Below are 18,126 nucleotides of genomic sequence, written 5' to 3'. Positions count from 1 at the left end.
TCCCCTGGGAATCAATATTATGTAGGACTTTAATGAATTTCGCACGTTTTTAGAAATGTTCTTAGAACGAAAGTTCTTAGAAATTTAAAAGAAAATGAAACTTGCTAATGCTTTACCTACCATTGGGAGTGACGCCTCTTTGCACAGGATGCCACAGTGGCTCCTATTTCTGCTGTCCAGCAAAAGTGTGCTAGTATTATTGTGTTTCACTTACAAGAGCCATAACTTTTGAAATGACTGAGCGAATAAGGCTAGGGTTACTATGGATGCGATTTCTGACGAAAATTTGTTCTGACGAGTTCTGACGGATTCGTCAGAAGAAACAAACGCCTGGTATCCAATGACAGTGTTTACACTGGCAACGACGAACGCGTCAGAACATGCACGACGTCGTCAGAACCACTCGAGCGTTCGAACGAGTTTGATTGTTTAGCACGACCTGCGTCTGTGAATTTCGAGTTATTTGGTTTCCACCATGGATAACGATAAATTGATCAGTCTCGTGCACGAGAACAGGTGTTTGTGGGATATGAGAGATAAAAATTATCACAACAGATATATTTCTCGGCAAAAGTAGGAGAAAGTTGCTACCGAACTCAACACTCTACATTTGGAACTCTCCTTTGTCATCTCATATAGAAAATAACTCGTTGACATGCTCTGTCTTTCCACCATTTAACAATAATAATATAAATAATGGACTTTCAAGAAAATCATATTCATCAAATTTGTCCATCTTCGCTGGACGGCAGAAACGAACTGACTATCAGAATAACAGAAAACGCGAGTATTTCGGACGTACTAGTCAAGGAATAACTGAATGGTTACTTTATAAAAAAATAACTTTATTCAATAAACCCGATTTACAATGTTTACGGAGCTAAGACTAAACACAGAATACTTAATTTTACGGAAACTTACATTATATAGCTTATTCTAACAAAGAGAATCATATTTCTGTGGGATAGTAATTTGGTACATCAGCAATAATTTCTGTGGGAAAGTAATTTGGTACATCAGCAATATTGTTTCCAGAAGGTTCTACACGTGTAAAGTAAATGTACCTACGACTTGTTGCTATGCTCTACTTTGGCTGACAAAGCATAAATCTATAGGGTTAGCACCCTTAACTTACTCGTCAGAACAAATTTTCGTCAGAACTCGCATCCATAGTAACCCTAGCCTAAGACAACATCTTATATCCCAAAAAGACGAATCCAATGGCGATACTGCGTTGTGTGGGCAAGGCGTTCTTTCGACTTTCCATTTGGTAAACGTTTCGAAAATTTTAATGATTTAACTTTTTTTTATGAAAATTAGGGACGAGACGAGCATGACGTTCAGCTGATGGTTATTGATACGCCTTGCCCATTACAATGCAGTGCCGTTCAGGATTCTTGAAAATTACAAAAATTCTGAGTGGCACTACAATTGCGCTCGTCACCTTGAGACATAACTGGTTTTTTAATTATTCAACATTGCTTTTTTAACATTGACGACTGAGATAACTCGGTGAGTCCATCACTACTTATGCAGTGTGAACACTATTGTTTAGGAGTATCTTCAGGATTCCTGAAGTGGATACCTCGATGTTTATCATAGATTTTTGGAAATAAATTTCCAGAGTCCGATCCTGGACAGCCAGGTACACAAATGCATCGATTCTTTCGCAGTTTCTGTTCGAATCTGCCTCTCTACAATATTTCAGCATAGAATTCTCAGATATTTCTGTCACATAATAAGGAGAAGGGATGTGGGAAAAATCTGATCGTAGTTGGGAACACTGAAGACAAACGAGCCCGCGGACGGTCCCCTATCAGATGGAGCGATCAAGCGAAAGATGCAATGAACAGGTACCAATGGAGGCAGATCATAACATGTACCACAGCCCCAGCATCCTCAGCCGACGATGTCTACGATCCTCAGTTATGAATGAACGACCGCAGAGAGAAATAGGTGCCAGATGGGGGCTGTGTGGTAGATACCTATTTATTTAACACTCACCATAGTTATTGTATATAAATAAAATAAGTATTGGACTGTCAGTCTGGTGGCATGCGATAAAACGTTTACAAAGTTGGCACATGTAGTATAGGAGATTGTATTGAAGATAGTGAGACATGGTTCTTGTATAGTTCTGCGCAGGCCACCTTAAATTGTATAATAATAAATTAAGTAGGCTAAATTGTTATAATATGAATTAAAAGATGTGATGGCAGTTTCTTATCAGTTCTCATCTCCATGTCAAAGCCCCTTTACGAACTGATGAAGCTTGATGACATTCACCAAGTTTTGTTACAATTTCTTATGTTATTGTCACACCCTATGGTTAGTAAATATATTTATGTACACCCATGCTTTAAATCCTCTATTAAAGATTCTGAAACAGTGAGCTTATTGCCAACATTAAAACACTCAATGTTCTAATAACCATTACATCATCCAAACGAGTGTTGTAATGTTGTACTGAATTTCATAACAACATTCCTATGTTTTTTTTTCGATGCCTTCATGCGCAAAGAGTTTCAACAGACAGCCACGTTCTTATTGCTCGATGCGTGGTATCTGTATGAATTTCAATAAAAGAATATTTTAGTTTACGCGCGTTCCACAGAACCAGAACGTCGCGCGCCGTAAAAAAAGAAGTATGTTATTCGAATCCCCGCCATTTTTCTACGATATTTTTATTTTTTTGTTTACAAAAAATGAGCGATTCATTTTAAACGCTGCAAAAGAACATTATATTCGAGTGAATTTAATTATTGAACTAAACAAAATGTAAATTACTACTAAAATAAATAATTGTTTCATTAATACTTAGTTTATTTGTATATAATCAGTAATGGATGATATTAGGTTACTACTAGGACTGGCGTTTTAATGTTAGCAGTAAGCTAACTGTTTCAGAATCTTTTAGAGGATTCATATTCTGGGTGTAGATAAAGTCTTGTATGCAACTGTTGATAATTAGGTATTAAAACACTCATGTGATACTATTATCACATGAGTGTTTTAATACCCCTTATTACACAACAGTTGCATAAATAACTATTTATATATTTGTTGTCGTCGTGAAGTAGAATGTAATAGTAATTGTGTTTTGTTGCTCCAATGATTTGCATTATTTATTGCCTTTGGCAAGTACCCTCGCGTCTACATTGTGTCGAGGATGATACAATATATCCACCTCAACATAATTATATTTGATCAGTTTCGGGACCGATGTTACGTAGTTTTGGCAGCAAATGAAATGCGTGTGGAGTAAAAGATGTACTGATATTTTCAACAATTATAATGGAATGCGTATGTTATGAGATGGGTATGACTTGGAGTGGTAACTTGAATAAAAGTGATGGTAGGTGGACTGCATTGTTGATTGGTACAACTCATGTGGCTGAATGTTGGGAAAGGTAATCCTAGATGGATAACCTTAAGATGATGATCTAGACGACTAATACAGGGCAAATACCACGTTTGGAAATTAGATTTTATATAAATTGCGGATTAAATAGCATTTTCTTACGATATGTTGCAATTACAACTTGATCAATGAGCATTCAGTGCCACTACTGCACCCTCATACCTAGGTAGGTTAATTTTTCGCATTGCAAATATATAGTCTAGTAAATAAGATCAAAAGGATTTTTTATAACAAAATTTAATACCACCTACTATAAATTCACTAACAAGCTTACATCTAAATAATTAACTATTATATTAATTTGTTAAGCTTCTAAGAATGAATTACGAATATTGATACAATGAATTGAACAATATTCGAACAGAAGTCAGGCAGAGTAACGCCTTAACTCGTCAACGGTTGCAGCGGAAGTGTGTCGACGCTAGAGAGCCAATCCTTTTACAGATATCTTCACTTTGTCCACCTGTTACTGTCAACAATAGATATTGTTACATATCGGAGGGCCTACCATCAACTTTTAATATGCGATGCGATTTCTATGCAGTTCGGTTTAGGTACCTAAACTGAATCACTAAAATTCGTACCATGAAGTGCCTTTTAATGAATAGCGTTTGGATCGCTTATGAAGAATGAACGAAATAAATTTGTCTGTGGTCCGCGGTGTGAGGAAGATGACGCTCTACAGTCGCTGCATAAGTTTGACTCTCTTACTCGAACCATATGCGATGCGTTTCGAAACCTAAAATGATATGATTTTAGCGGTTTTTTTGCGTAGAAAATACTAAAACTACATTTTATAATTGCGCTTTATAACGTCAAATTATAAAGCATTAAGCTCTTTTTTGTACTCATTAAATAATAGTAATATAAATTATTATATATCTTTGAATAACAAATTAAATGTTTGCTTAGGTGTTTTCGTAAAAATAACGAGTTTTGAACGCACCTCCATTGATGTTTGATTTGACAGGATCACAGAATATATTTTTTTTAATTCGTTCCTGCGAACAGGCTATAGACCGGGCCCTTACTGCGTCGTCCTTTGTATTTTCATTTTTGGTATTTATTTTCAGTATTTTGTTTTACAAAAAAGTCCAATAAAGAATTCTCATCTCATCTTTCTGTCCATAAAATTTACCTTTTCTGTATGTTTTTACTATTTTTTTAAAGTTTTTAACAACACTATTCACTTTCCTCTAAGGAAGTAGCAACTGGTTTCGAATCGCTCACTTTTACACATAAGCTATCCAGCTTAGGTTGAAATATTACCTCATCCTACGAATGAACGCACGAACTAATTCAGTTTGCGATTCAGTTGATATCATTTTTGCCATTCAATTGCCATCATTGCGATTTAATCAGTTGATTTGACGTCAACCTAAATTAGATAGCTCTAATCGCGTCGTGGTACGGAATAGCAAAGCAGTTCATTTTAGGTTGTGAATTGTAACGCAATAAGAAGTTTACGGTAGGCCCGCAGGACTATAATAATACTCGTTACTGGGTACCATAACACTAATACCACAGACTAGGGATGGATACTTACGTATTAATAATACTAATACTGATCACATATCTAGTATCGCTTGTTATTATAGATTTTGCCTTGAATTGTCACGAATGAATAAATGATCGAAGTAAGGGTGCTTCTATTTACAAAAGTAAGGAAACGTCTCGAATGTTCTGGAACGAAATTAGTAAAATGAAAAACGACATGTTTTTGAAGTTAAACTTTTTTAGGATCGTTGTGATTTGAAACTCGCTGAAAGGAAAAAGCGAGACGATAGAGACACAAACAGGTAAATGTATAGGATTCAGTCAGAATGAGATAGGAAAGAAGGGATAGGAAGCATTATACAGTCTTTTAGTACCAGGCGATCATAGTTGAAGAAGAGATAGTCTTATGTATTACGTAAGTATACCTTAATATATTCTGACGTCATGCTCACGACGTTACTACATAGGCACCAGGAGAACATAAATATGGGAGCAGTGATAGTAATGTCTTTCACAGCGGTTGTAATCAAGTGTCATCCTAGTAACATGTACCAGGACTTCATATGCAGCTTAGCTTAGTTCATGCACAATGCACATCATAAAATTATTTTATAGGTGCAGACCATCTTGAATCCAAAATTTTTGAAGGTTTCACTTCTACCACGTGTGAATTGCATTGCACACAGATTTTTTATATAAACAACTCTGTTAACAAAAGTACCTAAGTATGTTAAGTTTAAGGTTTCTTTACGCTGGTAAGTACCTATCGAATAGATTCGTAACAATGTTACGGGTCAACCAAGAAAAATACAACTATCATGGAAGGTAAGATATATGTAGATCATGGTTCCATCATAATAAGCCGATGGGACTGTTTGTAATAATAAAATATTTAATTTACGAATATATCAGAAATACTCAACATAATCACAAATAAGAAACAGTAATACCACAGAGTAGGAATAGACACTTACATATAAAGTTTTACTAATTTAGTACAGTGAATTGGCACTTTCATTTAGATTTCCAGTAGCTCTACCGAGAAGCAGTAGATTTACACCATACCCGTACCTTGTTTTTTTTTTTAATGAAAATAAGGGACGAGACAAGCAGGATGTTCAGCTGATGGTAATTGATGCGCACTGCCCATTATAAAATGCAGTGCCGCTCAGGATACTTGTAAACCCCAAAAATTCTGAGCGGCACTACAATTGCGCTCGTCACCTTGAGACATAAGATGTTACGTATCATTGGCACAGTAATTTCACTAGCTACGGCGCCCTTCAGACCGAAACACAGTAATCCTTACACATTACTGCTTCACGGCAGAAATAGGCGCCGTTGTAGTTAGTACCCATAATCTAGCCGGCATCCTGTGCAAAGGAGCCTCCCACTGGTACTTCTGGGCCCAACAGAATAAACGTGGACAGGAAATTAAAATTGAAATAATGTGTTTAAATATTTGAGCAACAACAGCTCCTAAAGTATATTCCACCAACATACATTCCATTCAAGAAATATACAAGCTCTTACTCTATAGACTAAATCACGCTTACAAATATCTTCGCCGATCCAAATACCAGATTTATTCGAGTGTAAAGATAGGCAACCCGAGCCCATTGAATGCCAGTTGAACAATTGTTTACACCAAATGATTTCACCAGATGTTTATTGCAGCATAAACATTGTTTCTTTTATCAATTGCTTTTTCTTTGAAACTGTTTAGTTTGCAAGATCTGTAATAGATCCATTAATGTTTCTGTAGAGCATCATCTTTTTTGTACATTACCACTTCAATAGAATTCCACTATGTTATAACGAGACAAAAACAATAAACTTATTATCAATATTTTTTTTTCAGATGTACGTTTAGCTGATGGAAATTTGGTAGGTAGGAATCTTGAAAAACCTAAAAATTCTGACCGGCACTACAATAACTGCGCACATCACCTTGAGACAAAAGATGTTAAGTCTCACTTACCCAGTAATTTCACTAGCTACGGCACCCTTCAGACTAGAACACAATAATACTTTCACATATCACGGTAGAAAAAGGCGCCGTTGCGGTACCCATAATCTAGACAACATCCTGTGCAAAGGAGCTGGTAAAGAATTAATGAAGAACTTAGAAGTTTTCACTGCCATGACATAAGGCGACCGAATACCGGGCTCGGCAGGCTATTGCTTCACCACGACATCGGCCCCGCTCCCTCAGCGCTCATAACAAGGGACTTCCTGGACCCTACATTGGTCAAAGTCACAAGTCACCCTCGTTACAGTCCTGTTCTAGCAATGTATGCCTTTTTTTATTCCCTAAAACAAAAAATTAACTGAAAGGGATCCAGTTTTCGTCTCCGGAAGATGCGCTAAAAGTGTTTCAATAACTGTTTTAGACGCATGAGACGTACTAAAGAGGCTGGTGGACACTACTCTGAAAAGACTTAAATAAAATTGTTTTATCCATATAGGGTGATTTTTTAGTTTGTCAAAACTTTCTGAGAGCCCCACGTATACCAACGACGCAAATTCTCGACCAATCCGGGACGAAACTGGTATCTTCTTTCAAGACCAGATGGGCACTGAATGGGGTCAAAAGTACCTTAAGTTCACAATAACTTCATTAATATTATAGTGTCTCAAGTTAAGCTTTAAGTACTAAAAATCCTCATTACTCGTGTTACCGCTCTTGGACAAATATGATTCTTTTAGAGTCTTGCCTAGTATCAGCATACTGGTTCTCGAAATTTCAATTGTCTTTACATAGAAGGGAAAGACAATTTGGTTTAGAAACTATACTACATCAGTTTTGAAAAATTCAATAGAGCTAGCGGGCATTTTACACGGCGCAGCTACATGTGGAGTATTGCTCTCATGTCTCGTCTTAAACCATGACCTGAATCTTCCAACTGTCAAACAGGAGATGAAAAAGTACAGAAGAGACTCGTAAAACATAGAAATAATTCCTTCCGACTGAGTGGAGACAAGTCTGCGTTATGGGCGATTGAAAAGACAAAGTGTTCCAACACTACTTAAAGATTGATTCGACATGGGATGGGAGAACATACTTAATAATAACTGAGAAGTTTCTCGCCACGTTAAATCACTCAATCAGATAAAATTTCATCAGACTGAATAGTGGTTCATTGTTGTCTATAACAGATTGCGATGAAGCAAAATAAGAAAAAAAGTCTGGTCTACTCGGTCGAGTCGGGCCCGAACCATTTGATCGTGTCCAATTTTACCAAATTGTCAGGGATCCAAAAGGTTCTTTGAGTCTAATAAACATCTATTCGAGGCATTACTGTGTTTACATATTCTTATGAACCATGCTTAACTAATGTTTTGTAGTTTCAAATTTTTACGAAATACCATTTTTATCAAAAACAATAATAAAACATTTTGATATTTACCTACACCCATGCATTAAATCCTCTATTACAGATTCTATAACAGTTAGCTTATTGCCAACATTATAACACCCAATGTCCTAACAACCATTACATCATCCAAACGAGTGTTGTAATGAAAACGGATGATATAATGTTGTACTGGTTTTCAAACACTGAAATTCAGTACATATATTTTAGGTGTAAATAAACTCTCGTATGCAACTGTTGATAATTAGGTCTTAAGACACTCATGTGATAATATTATCATGAACCCACATTCGTGTTTTAATACCCCTTTTAACACAACAGTTGTATAAATAACTATTACATAATAAATGAAACACATTAATGAACGCTCTGTCTATAGTTTGCAGATCTACGATAGCTAGATATATTGGCTCACCTCATCAGCCGAGTTGTTGACGTACTGAAGTCAACATTATAAGTAGTAACGTGTTTATTAGCTGATGGAAATAGATCTAAGAGTAGGATAGCGAGTACATCATTACATACACATATCTTTTGAAGATTGATTTTTTAAGAACTGACATTATTCAGAAGTTAGCATTTATATATTCTGACGTAATTCACGGAGAATGGCTCAGTTCATGTAACCATTTTTTCCGATCGGAAAGAAAGGTCATTATTCTTCATTGTTTTTGTGAGTTGATACCTTTTTTATGACTTTTATATTAGCTTCTCTGTCGGTTTGTTTTTCTATTGATGGCAGTTATTTATTAGTACCTGCGTTACGAATCTCGAATCTAGAATCTTTATTTTTTCTTATTACAAATGGGATGTAGGATTGGAGGAGACAAGCGTGATTGACATTTTTTGCTTATACGAACTTTTAAGTTAAAACATGTACTTTATACAGATATTGCATCCATAAAGCGTCAGTAACAATAGACCTTATTAACTATGTTAGTAATAATATTATTAATATTATTGCATTTTATTCTTACGACATAACTAACTTCGCTTCTTTCGTCTGCGTTTGACATTTTTGAGTTTTCATATTCACGTGTAGAGTTGAGCATTTATACACCTGATCGTAAAAGCGCGTTGGGCATATATTTTTGTTACAGTTTACTTCTCAAAGAAACTATAACCTCAAAACGAAATGATTTTTTTTGGCTATAAGGGACGCGACGAGCAGGACGTTCAGCTGATGGTGATTGATACGCCGTGCCCTAATGGGCATACATTGCAATCAATGTAGTGCCGCTCAGGATTTTTGAAAAACCCAAAAATTCTGAGCGGCACTACAACTGCGCTCGTCGCCATGAGAAATAATATGTTATGTTTAATTTGTCCGGTAAATTCACTAGCTACGGCGCCCTTCAGACTGAAACAAATTACTGCTTCACAGTAGAAATAAGCGCCGTTGTGGTACCCATAATCTAGCTGGCATCCTGTGCAAAGGAGCCTCCCACTGATAAAATAGCTTAAACATGATACTGACGCGTTTATAATCAGCTGGAACTGGTGTCGAAGGCTATTGGCGGTATTGAGAATATTCGGTATTCTTATTTCCCACATTATTTATTTATTTTTAATTCAGTAACAGTAAGGGCACTTGTAAAGTAAATAATATATTTTCAGATAACTGCTGTTTCGTACAGATTTTTCCTGTCATCCCTTTGATAAGAATAATTAACGATAGGGAACAAACTGCGCCGCGTCACAGCCTATAAATTATTAATATATTCGTGTTACATAAACAACAGTCCATTTGTCCTACACAGATCTCTATCTTAGCTTATCGAGGGTCCAATACGCTTTATGTCCACTGAATGCTACGCTATCACTTTAAATATTATTTTTTTAAAGTAAGCCTTATCTTTGTATGTATTTGGACGTGGATATAATATGTAGTTAGCAACAGAAATGGACATATAATATTGGCATTAAAGTACGTATTTATAATAATTTTATGGTATAATTTATTAATGAATTAACGAAATACCACAGTGTCTGCAGACGAAGGTTTTCAACCAGTGTGTGTTGCCAGTGATGACTTACGGTACCCAGACGTGGTCGCTAACTATGGGCCTTATGAGGAAGCTCAAGGTCGCTCAGAGGGCAATGGAGAGGGCTATGCTGGGAGTTTCCCTGCGAGATCGAATCAGAAATGAGGAGATCCGTAGGAGAACCAAAGTTACCGACATAGCCCAAATGATTACGAAACTGAAGTGGGCAGGGCACATAGTTCGACGGACAGAGGGCCGTTGGGGCAGTAAAGTCCTCGAATGGCGACCACGTACTGAAAGACGCAGTGTTGGTAGGCCCCACACAAGATGGACAGACGATCTGGTCAAGATCGCCGGACGCTGGATGAGGGCAGCGCAGGACCGATCATCGTGGAAATCTTTAAGGGAGGCTTTTGTCCAGCAGTGGACGTCTTCCGGCTGATGATGATGATGATAAATTAACGAACCGTGTAAATCGTCGTAAGTTGACTATAATTCATAATTCGATGATTTTCTTATTTTACTCTATATTTTACGCTCCCATCCAAGTTTAAAATTATAAATACCATCCAAACGACACTCTCCGACTTAAATGTCTTAGTAGAATAATCACCTAAAGCTATTTGCTTCTTGCCAAATTCTGCTACTAAGGGAGAGTTACTAAAGCAATAAACACGAGTGCTAATGTATATTGTAAACAGGTTCCTAAGCCAATTTAGCTTACAGATCACAACGACCAGGCACTTCGTAGTCGTGTCGAGTACGTAGACCAAGCATTCATTCCATATGGAATGCTAACAAGTTTATCTCTAAATACTCTTATAGCCACACTTTAGTGTGGACGCAAATCCTTAACCGGGTCCCATTGAGCTTAATAGCTTCTCTATTGCGCAATTGACTTCATAAGGCTTTGCGCTCTGATGATCATTTTGTGAGTGTGTGTCTAGAATAATGTCATGGTTTAAATGTTGTCTTTATATTCACAAACAAAAAATAGCTTAGGTATTCAAATATTTTGAGTTTTCTTTATTGTTAATTCCGCCAATATTTGTCTTTAAACAATTCAACACGTGTTTCGTCTTTGTTTGGCGAGTCAACATCTCCTGAGGATGCCTGAGGATGCCGAATGCGATGATAATTATGGATTTTCGCAACGTAACGCCTACTTCAATAAAAATTAACTTAGGTACCATTGGCATTGGCAGATTTTTTAAAAAAGTGTATGCGATTGTTTTGAAGGTGCACCTGTCGGATACACATAGGTCAATAGTCCTGGAAACACCGCACAAGGAAGCTCATTTCACAGCTTGGTTGTACGTTGAAGAAAGTTCGTTGAAAACTGCACCGAACCGGTTTTGATGGGATAAGGAAAATCATCATCATAATTTCAGACGGAAGACGACCACTGCTGGATAAAAGCCTTCCCCATAGATCGCCATGACGATGGGTGCTGCGCTGACCTCATCCAACTTATTGCGGCGACCTTGACCAGATCGTTGGTCCATCTTGTGGGGATTCGGGACTCTTACCTCTCGCGTTCCATGCGAGTGCTCTTCCAACTAAGCTAACCGTTCGAGTAATCACTTTAAAAACATAACAAATTGTTTATAAAGTTGGTAAAACATTTGTGATTCCTCTGATGTTATTAGAGAGTATGAATCGCCGATATCACATACTATTCAATGACCCGTATATATGTTCTTTCCTTCTTCCATTACCATAAAAAGATGATATTGTATCTTTAAATAGTAATAAAACAAATTAAATCATTACCCAGTTATAAAAATGTTAATATCGCAAAACATTGCCTTTAAAATAGTGTTTGAATAAGACTTATGGAAGTTATGGCGTTCTGTTATGGGATTATAAAATTTACGTTTATATTATCATTTTCTTTACCTTATTTGATCTTATAATTAGGTGAAGATAATATTGCATCTATAATAATGATAGAAACGTTTACTTCAACTTCGTTATTACATGTCAGAACGTAGTTGTAGTAGGAGATGATCTCCGTACGACTCCAAGATATTTTTAATATAAGTAAAATTTTTGTACTCTTTTACGATAATATTACGTGGCATGGATTTCAATAAATCATTAGAACTTCAACTTTCAACACATTAGAAAAGCAAGTAAACGTTTTGCATCTAATTTTCAAAGTAAATTGGCTCGGTTCCAACAAAGCGAACCTTTTGGCTCAAGCAGTGATTTGTCAATTATGCTACTGAAGGCAAGTAATGAAATATCTAAATGAAATTCGTCTTTAAGAGTACAGATTGTTGGCTGTAATTTAAATATAGGCTGCACGTATAAAAATTTATAGAGCAATTCGTTCGCTTATTTCAAGAAAGCACAAGGGGGTTCTAAGTTATTTATTGTAATTCGTATTACCTTATTTACGCATCTAACACTCGTGAGTTTCCCTTGAAAATTATCCAAAAAGATGGCCAAACGTTTTATATCTTATATACCTACTCATAGACTACTGCAGTTTAATAAAAACCTGAACATTTTGTTTTATATTATTACTGGCTATTATTTTGAATATAAGTTTCGGTTCCTAGCTGTGATTTTCCGATACAAATCCTATTAATATTATAAATGTGAAAGTTTGTATGTCTGGATATATGTTTGAGCTTCTTTAACGCAAAATCTACTGAATAGATTTTGATGAAACTTTACAATAATATAGCTTACATACCAGATTAACATATAGGCTATAATTTATAAAACTATAGTGTGAATTACACAAAATATAAAAGAAGTGTGATTGTTACTAATGAATACAACTAGCGCCATCTCTTATCAACTAGCAAGCAAAAGATCAATACAATTTATATGGCAAAACAACGTTTGCTGGGTCAGCTAGTATTCCATATTTGTATATTGATATTTTTCATCGCACGGCAGATTTGCAAATCGTTGCAGGAAATATTTAAAATATTACATCACAGTCCGGTCAATTTACGCACGAGGGTGCAAAAGGTTGCACCCAGCTGAAAATTAGTATGGTTGTTAATAATACCATCATAAATGAAATTTAAAAATCCTCATCCATGTGATACCTGGGAAAACCATTTACTCGGCAAAGGCGTTTTAGATTAAATTTATAATGGTGATTTGAAGAATCCTGCCAATTTGTTATGTTTTGAAAGTGTTAACCCTCACTTCTAAGCTTAACAAATAAAATTTGAAAACGTAATTTTATGAACGATGCGGGACACCTTGAGAGTTGAACAAAGCATACAAGATTTTATGACGATACGTCAGTCAAACGGTTAGCTCAGTTGGAAGAGCACTCGCACGGAACGCGAGACGCCGTGGGTTCGAGACCCGCATTGTTCATAAAATTTTACTTGATTCCTACCAATCACCAGCTGGGTGCGAATTTTTGTAACTTCACTCCTATTTTTTTGTTAATTTTACCGGACTATCAGATGTTGAATACATATTATAGACTTATGTTTATTACTAAACCTAGCTTGCTTATATAATTATTGTCCAGACTCGGACGTCATCCAATCTAGCTGTTTGGTGTTTGCCAAATCTTGATCCCATTTATGTAAATATGGCTTATCGACTTACATTGCTGTTTATTTGTTGAGATCATTCATAGTTTTAGTTCTATTTACGTGAAGTTATATTATCTAAATGGATATCTGGATCAAGATAATATTTGGGTCATAGTATTGTTATTTGGATTACATCACAACTAAGCGCGTATACCTTCCTTAAAGGCCAGCAACGCTCCTGTGATTCCTCTGGTGTTACAAGAGATTGTGGGCGGCGGTGATCACTTAACACCAGGTGACCCGTACGCTCGTTTGTCCTGCTATTCCATAAAAAAAAAACTAACCTGGTTCTTCCTAAGGCGACCTTATATATGTTTTGCCCTTACTCTCGTACCATATCATTGAAAACGAAAAGTTAAAATTTCAAGTTAGTTCCACTATTTTTTGTGAAATACAATCTTTTGTAGGTCCCTTCAATTACACCTTGGAATAATTTTATTTATTTATACAGGCTTAACTCGCGATTTATGGTGAGTTTCGGACTATTCGGAGGTTCTTCGTGAACGCAGTAAATTCGCAATAACGCCCTGTCTCGCACTGCACTTGCAGGCTATTCCAACAAGTTTGTATTATCTCACGAAAGTTTAAATAATTTAACTGCCTTAGAATAATGGAAGTTACTACCAAAAAATGCAAAAGAAGATTTAATATTTTATTCTTTGTGTCTGTGAATTCAATTATCATATTATTATCTTAACATATAAATAAAATTGGAGTGTCTATTTTTAATATGTAAATAACCGTTTTTTACAACATGTATATGAATATATATACACCAAAATAACATTTTTTACAATCTGTTTGTTCCGGCTAACCTCTGAAATGGCTGGACCGATTTTGACGGGACTTTTATTGGCAGGTAGCTGATATAATAAGGAGTAACTTAGGCTACGTTTATTTTAGAAAAAATATTTTATTTTAGAAAAAAATTGTTGCAATGTCCAAGAAACCGTCTAACTCTAAAAATAATTCATATGGTTTGCCGGGTCAGCTAGTTAATAAATATAGTTATCCTCACTAGGTTGTATTTCTTACTTGAATTATTTATAGAAAGTGTTCAAAGTGAGATATCGAATACCCATAAATATTTTAACATATTGTAATGAAATTAATGTACCTAATGTAAAAATTAATACAAATTTTTTCCTTACTATCTTGTGGTAAGAGATTGATTATTTAAATTTCTTTTTTTTTTTGTGGAACAGGATATACAAGCTATCACCTGAAGGTAGAGCTGATCAACGCAACGCTAGAGCCATCATAACATCGATACTGTTATAAGGTAAGTTTATTTTATAAAAAAGGTATAATCATTTTTAACTATTACGGTTTTATTTTACAATTTAAAAGTTAAGGCTAGAAAGCTGATTAATTTATATTTTTAATGTTATTTTTTTCTTCTTATGATTGACAAGAATCTATCCTCCACTATGTTAATTTCTCATGAGTCATGCTGCATAGCAAGATCATTTATTATAAGATTATCGGTCGGTATTGGTGTTTCCTACCCTACAGTTGGTTAATTTCTCACCTTACTCACGCTGCGTTGAAATATAAAAGCATAAATATTTTAACTCTTACGGTGTTATTTTACAATACCAAAGTGATTAAGTTAAGGCTGGAAAGCTTATTAATATTTGTCTTTAATGTTATTTTTTTCTTCTTATATGATCGACAAAAAGCTTTTCTCCATTATTGTTAGTTTGTCGTGCTGCATAGCATAATAATTTAGCGTAAAAGTATCGGCCGGTATTGGTATCTCTTACCCTACAGCTGGTGTTACAATTTCTCACCTATCTCACGCTGGGTTGAAATATAAAAGTATAAATATTTTAACTCTTACGGTTTTATTTTACAATATAATAGTGATTAAGTTAAGGCTAAAAAGCTACTTAATATTTATCTTTAATGTTATTTTTTTCTTATATGATTGACAAAAAGCTTTTCTCCACTATTATTAGTTTCTCATCTGTTATGCTGCATAGCATAATAATTTAGCGTAAAAGTATCGGCCGGTATTGGTATCTCTTACCCTACAGCTGGTGTTACAATTTCTCTCCTATCTCACGCTGGGTTGAAATATAAAAGTGTAAATATTTTAACTCTTACGGTTTTATTTTACAATATAATAGTGATTAAGTTAAGGCTAAAAAGCTACTTAATATTTATCTTTAATGTTATTTTTTTCTTCTTATATGATTGACAAAAAGCTTTTCGCCACTATTATTAGTTTCTCATCTGTTATGCTGCATAGCATAATAATTTAGCGTAAAAGTATCGGCCGGTATTGGTAGCTCTTACCCTACAGCTGGTGTTACAATTACTCACCTCACTCACGCCGGGTTGAAATATGATATGCAATTTAAACATTGAATAATTTTAAATTTAAAATTCTACGAAAGCATGTTAGATGGACGTAAATGAGTCATTCGGGTTTGATCATACATACGTTTTATCAATTTCTTGATTTATTATAAATAAACATTAAAAATTTGTTTATGTAATGTTGAGTTCGTTTATATAATTGCTGGTAATGTATTTAAAGTATACTTTAACCATACTATTTATCATATTTTATATTAGCTTGACTTCAACATTTGCTTTATATTCTGACTGACAATGAATGCACGTCAATGAATTTACGTGCGAAAATAATACCGAGTCTTGCCGTAAATACTGAAACCAAGATATTAAAAAAAATCTAATGCAAATATTTATTACTTTTACAGTGTGTACACTAATATTAATAATAAAAAATATTAATACATAAGTATAAAACAATTTAAAGTATGAAAAGCTTATTCGAAGTGGTCTCAATTTGCTGCAATATAGTCCTTTCAACGTTGAGGCCAGTTATCAATAGAACACGCACTCTTTCCATGGGAAAATTCTTCACTGCCAATCGTACGGATTGTTTTAGGGACTCCAAATTATAATGACGTTAAGAGCGAGCCGTGCTCTCTAAAACTAACCATAAATCATAATCCAGCGAATTAAGATCGGGACTAGACGCAGGCGAGTCTTCAGCTCTGATGAAATCGGAAACTTTCGTTTCCAACCAAGACTGCGCAGTCCGATCTTTATGACCCAGCGCCGAGTCTTGGTTATTGAACATGGTGTTGTGAAGGGGCTTCACTACCTTCTCATGAATGGTATCTTAATATTCTTGTGCCGATGTGTTGATACCATTTTCACAAAAGTATAGCTTATATAGTCACTCCTTCATACTCCTCCAAACCATCACTGAAGTCGGATAGTGCCCACGTTGCACTCTGTCGACTAATTGGAAAGCTTCCTTAGGGCTTTTAGCATACCGTCATTTTGATTATTAAAATGTTGCTCAATTGTTAGAATTTTCTCATCAGTCATAAAAAAAATCTGTGACCTCCCTTTGCATATTGTTTCAGTAGTTGTTGCGATTTTACCACCCTAGTCTTTTTTAAATTATCAGTTAAGAAATGACCAATACGTCTCCTATGGGCTGCAAGTCCTAAGTCATCTTTTAAAATACGCGACATGGGTCTAGATGCATATTCATCTCCTGAGACAAAATCTTTGCTTTCGGACAGGATTTCTTCGGATTCTTTCCCTTACTGCTTTGAACACCTTTTTCGTGCGAACACTACGTGGATGGCCAGATCTTTTTCTGTCATAAACAGAGGAGGTCTCATTGTACCTGTTAATAGCCCGGTACACAAACATTTTACTAATACCAAACATATATGAAGTTTTAAAAATTGTATTTGCCTGCATACCTGCTTTGTGTAATACAATCACAGCGATTCGGTTCTCTTTATCACCCCACTCCGTTTTAATATCGCAAAATATTGTGCAATGTATTGGCGCCAAAATGAGAAAACTCAATGAAGATTGAACAATCATAAAAATGATAGATTCCAAATTGAAATGTAATATTTTGTTAATTTTTAATTGTAACAGTATATTTTATGGCCAGACTTAGTAATAGGCTAACGATATATCGATGGAAATAATAGTTACATAAGATCTAGTACGAAAGTAAGTAAAAAATTATAAAACATATTAAAATGTTGTTTTACATTCAATTAAAAGCTATCAAATTGTTTCAAATCAATTCAAATATTAAAATGTTATATTTTGTGCGTTTCTTAAAAACATTTTGTGGGTTCTATTATAGAAAGTAAATAAGAAATCGCTCCCTGATTGCTCTTTCAATATTGAGAGGGTTCGTGCATACCCGAGTCCCAAATCAAAATTCCATTATTGACGTCGAGAACTCTTTATCAAAACTT

At 35.2% G+C, this 18,126-nt stretch overlaps 1 protein-coding gene across 10 annotated transcripts in view; it reads left to right on the top strand.

The window, feature by feature from the left end:
* Positions 1–18,126, top strand: part of LOC126976179 (sex peptide receptor) — a 200,640-nt gene that overhangs the window by 133,121 nt on the left and 49,393 nt on the right. For 4 of the 10 annotated variants that reach the window (XM_050824420.1, XM_050824418.1, XM_050824422.1 and 1 more), the window contains 2 exons: positions 6,780–6,805; positions 15,061–15,137. The exons of 2 other annotated variants lie outside the window; for them this stretch is intronic. The gene's annotated coding sequence lies outside the window, so the exon portion shown is untranslated. The remainder of the gene's footprint in view (positions 1–6,779; positions 6,806–15,060; positions 15,138–18,126) is intronic. 4 more of the 10 variants (XM_050824415.1, XM_050824414.1, XM_050824419.1 and 1 more) reach the window with 1 other exon arrangement.

Source organism: Leptidea sinapis, chromosome 39 (assembly GCF_905404315.1).
Source record: "Leptidea sinapis chromosome 39, ilLepSina1.1, whole genome shotgun sequence".
NCBI classification, from domain to species: domain Eukaryota; kingdom Metazoa; phylum Arthropoda; class Insecta; order Lepidoptera; family Pieridae; genus Leptidea; species Leptidea sinapis.
The sequence above is the reverse complement of the archived record's forward strand: the minus strand, read 5'-3'. Positions and strand labels throughout refer to the sequence as shown.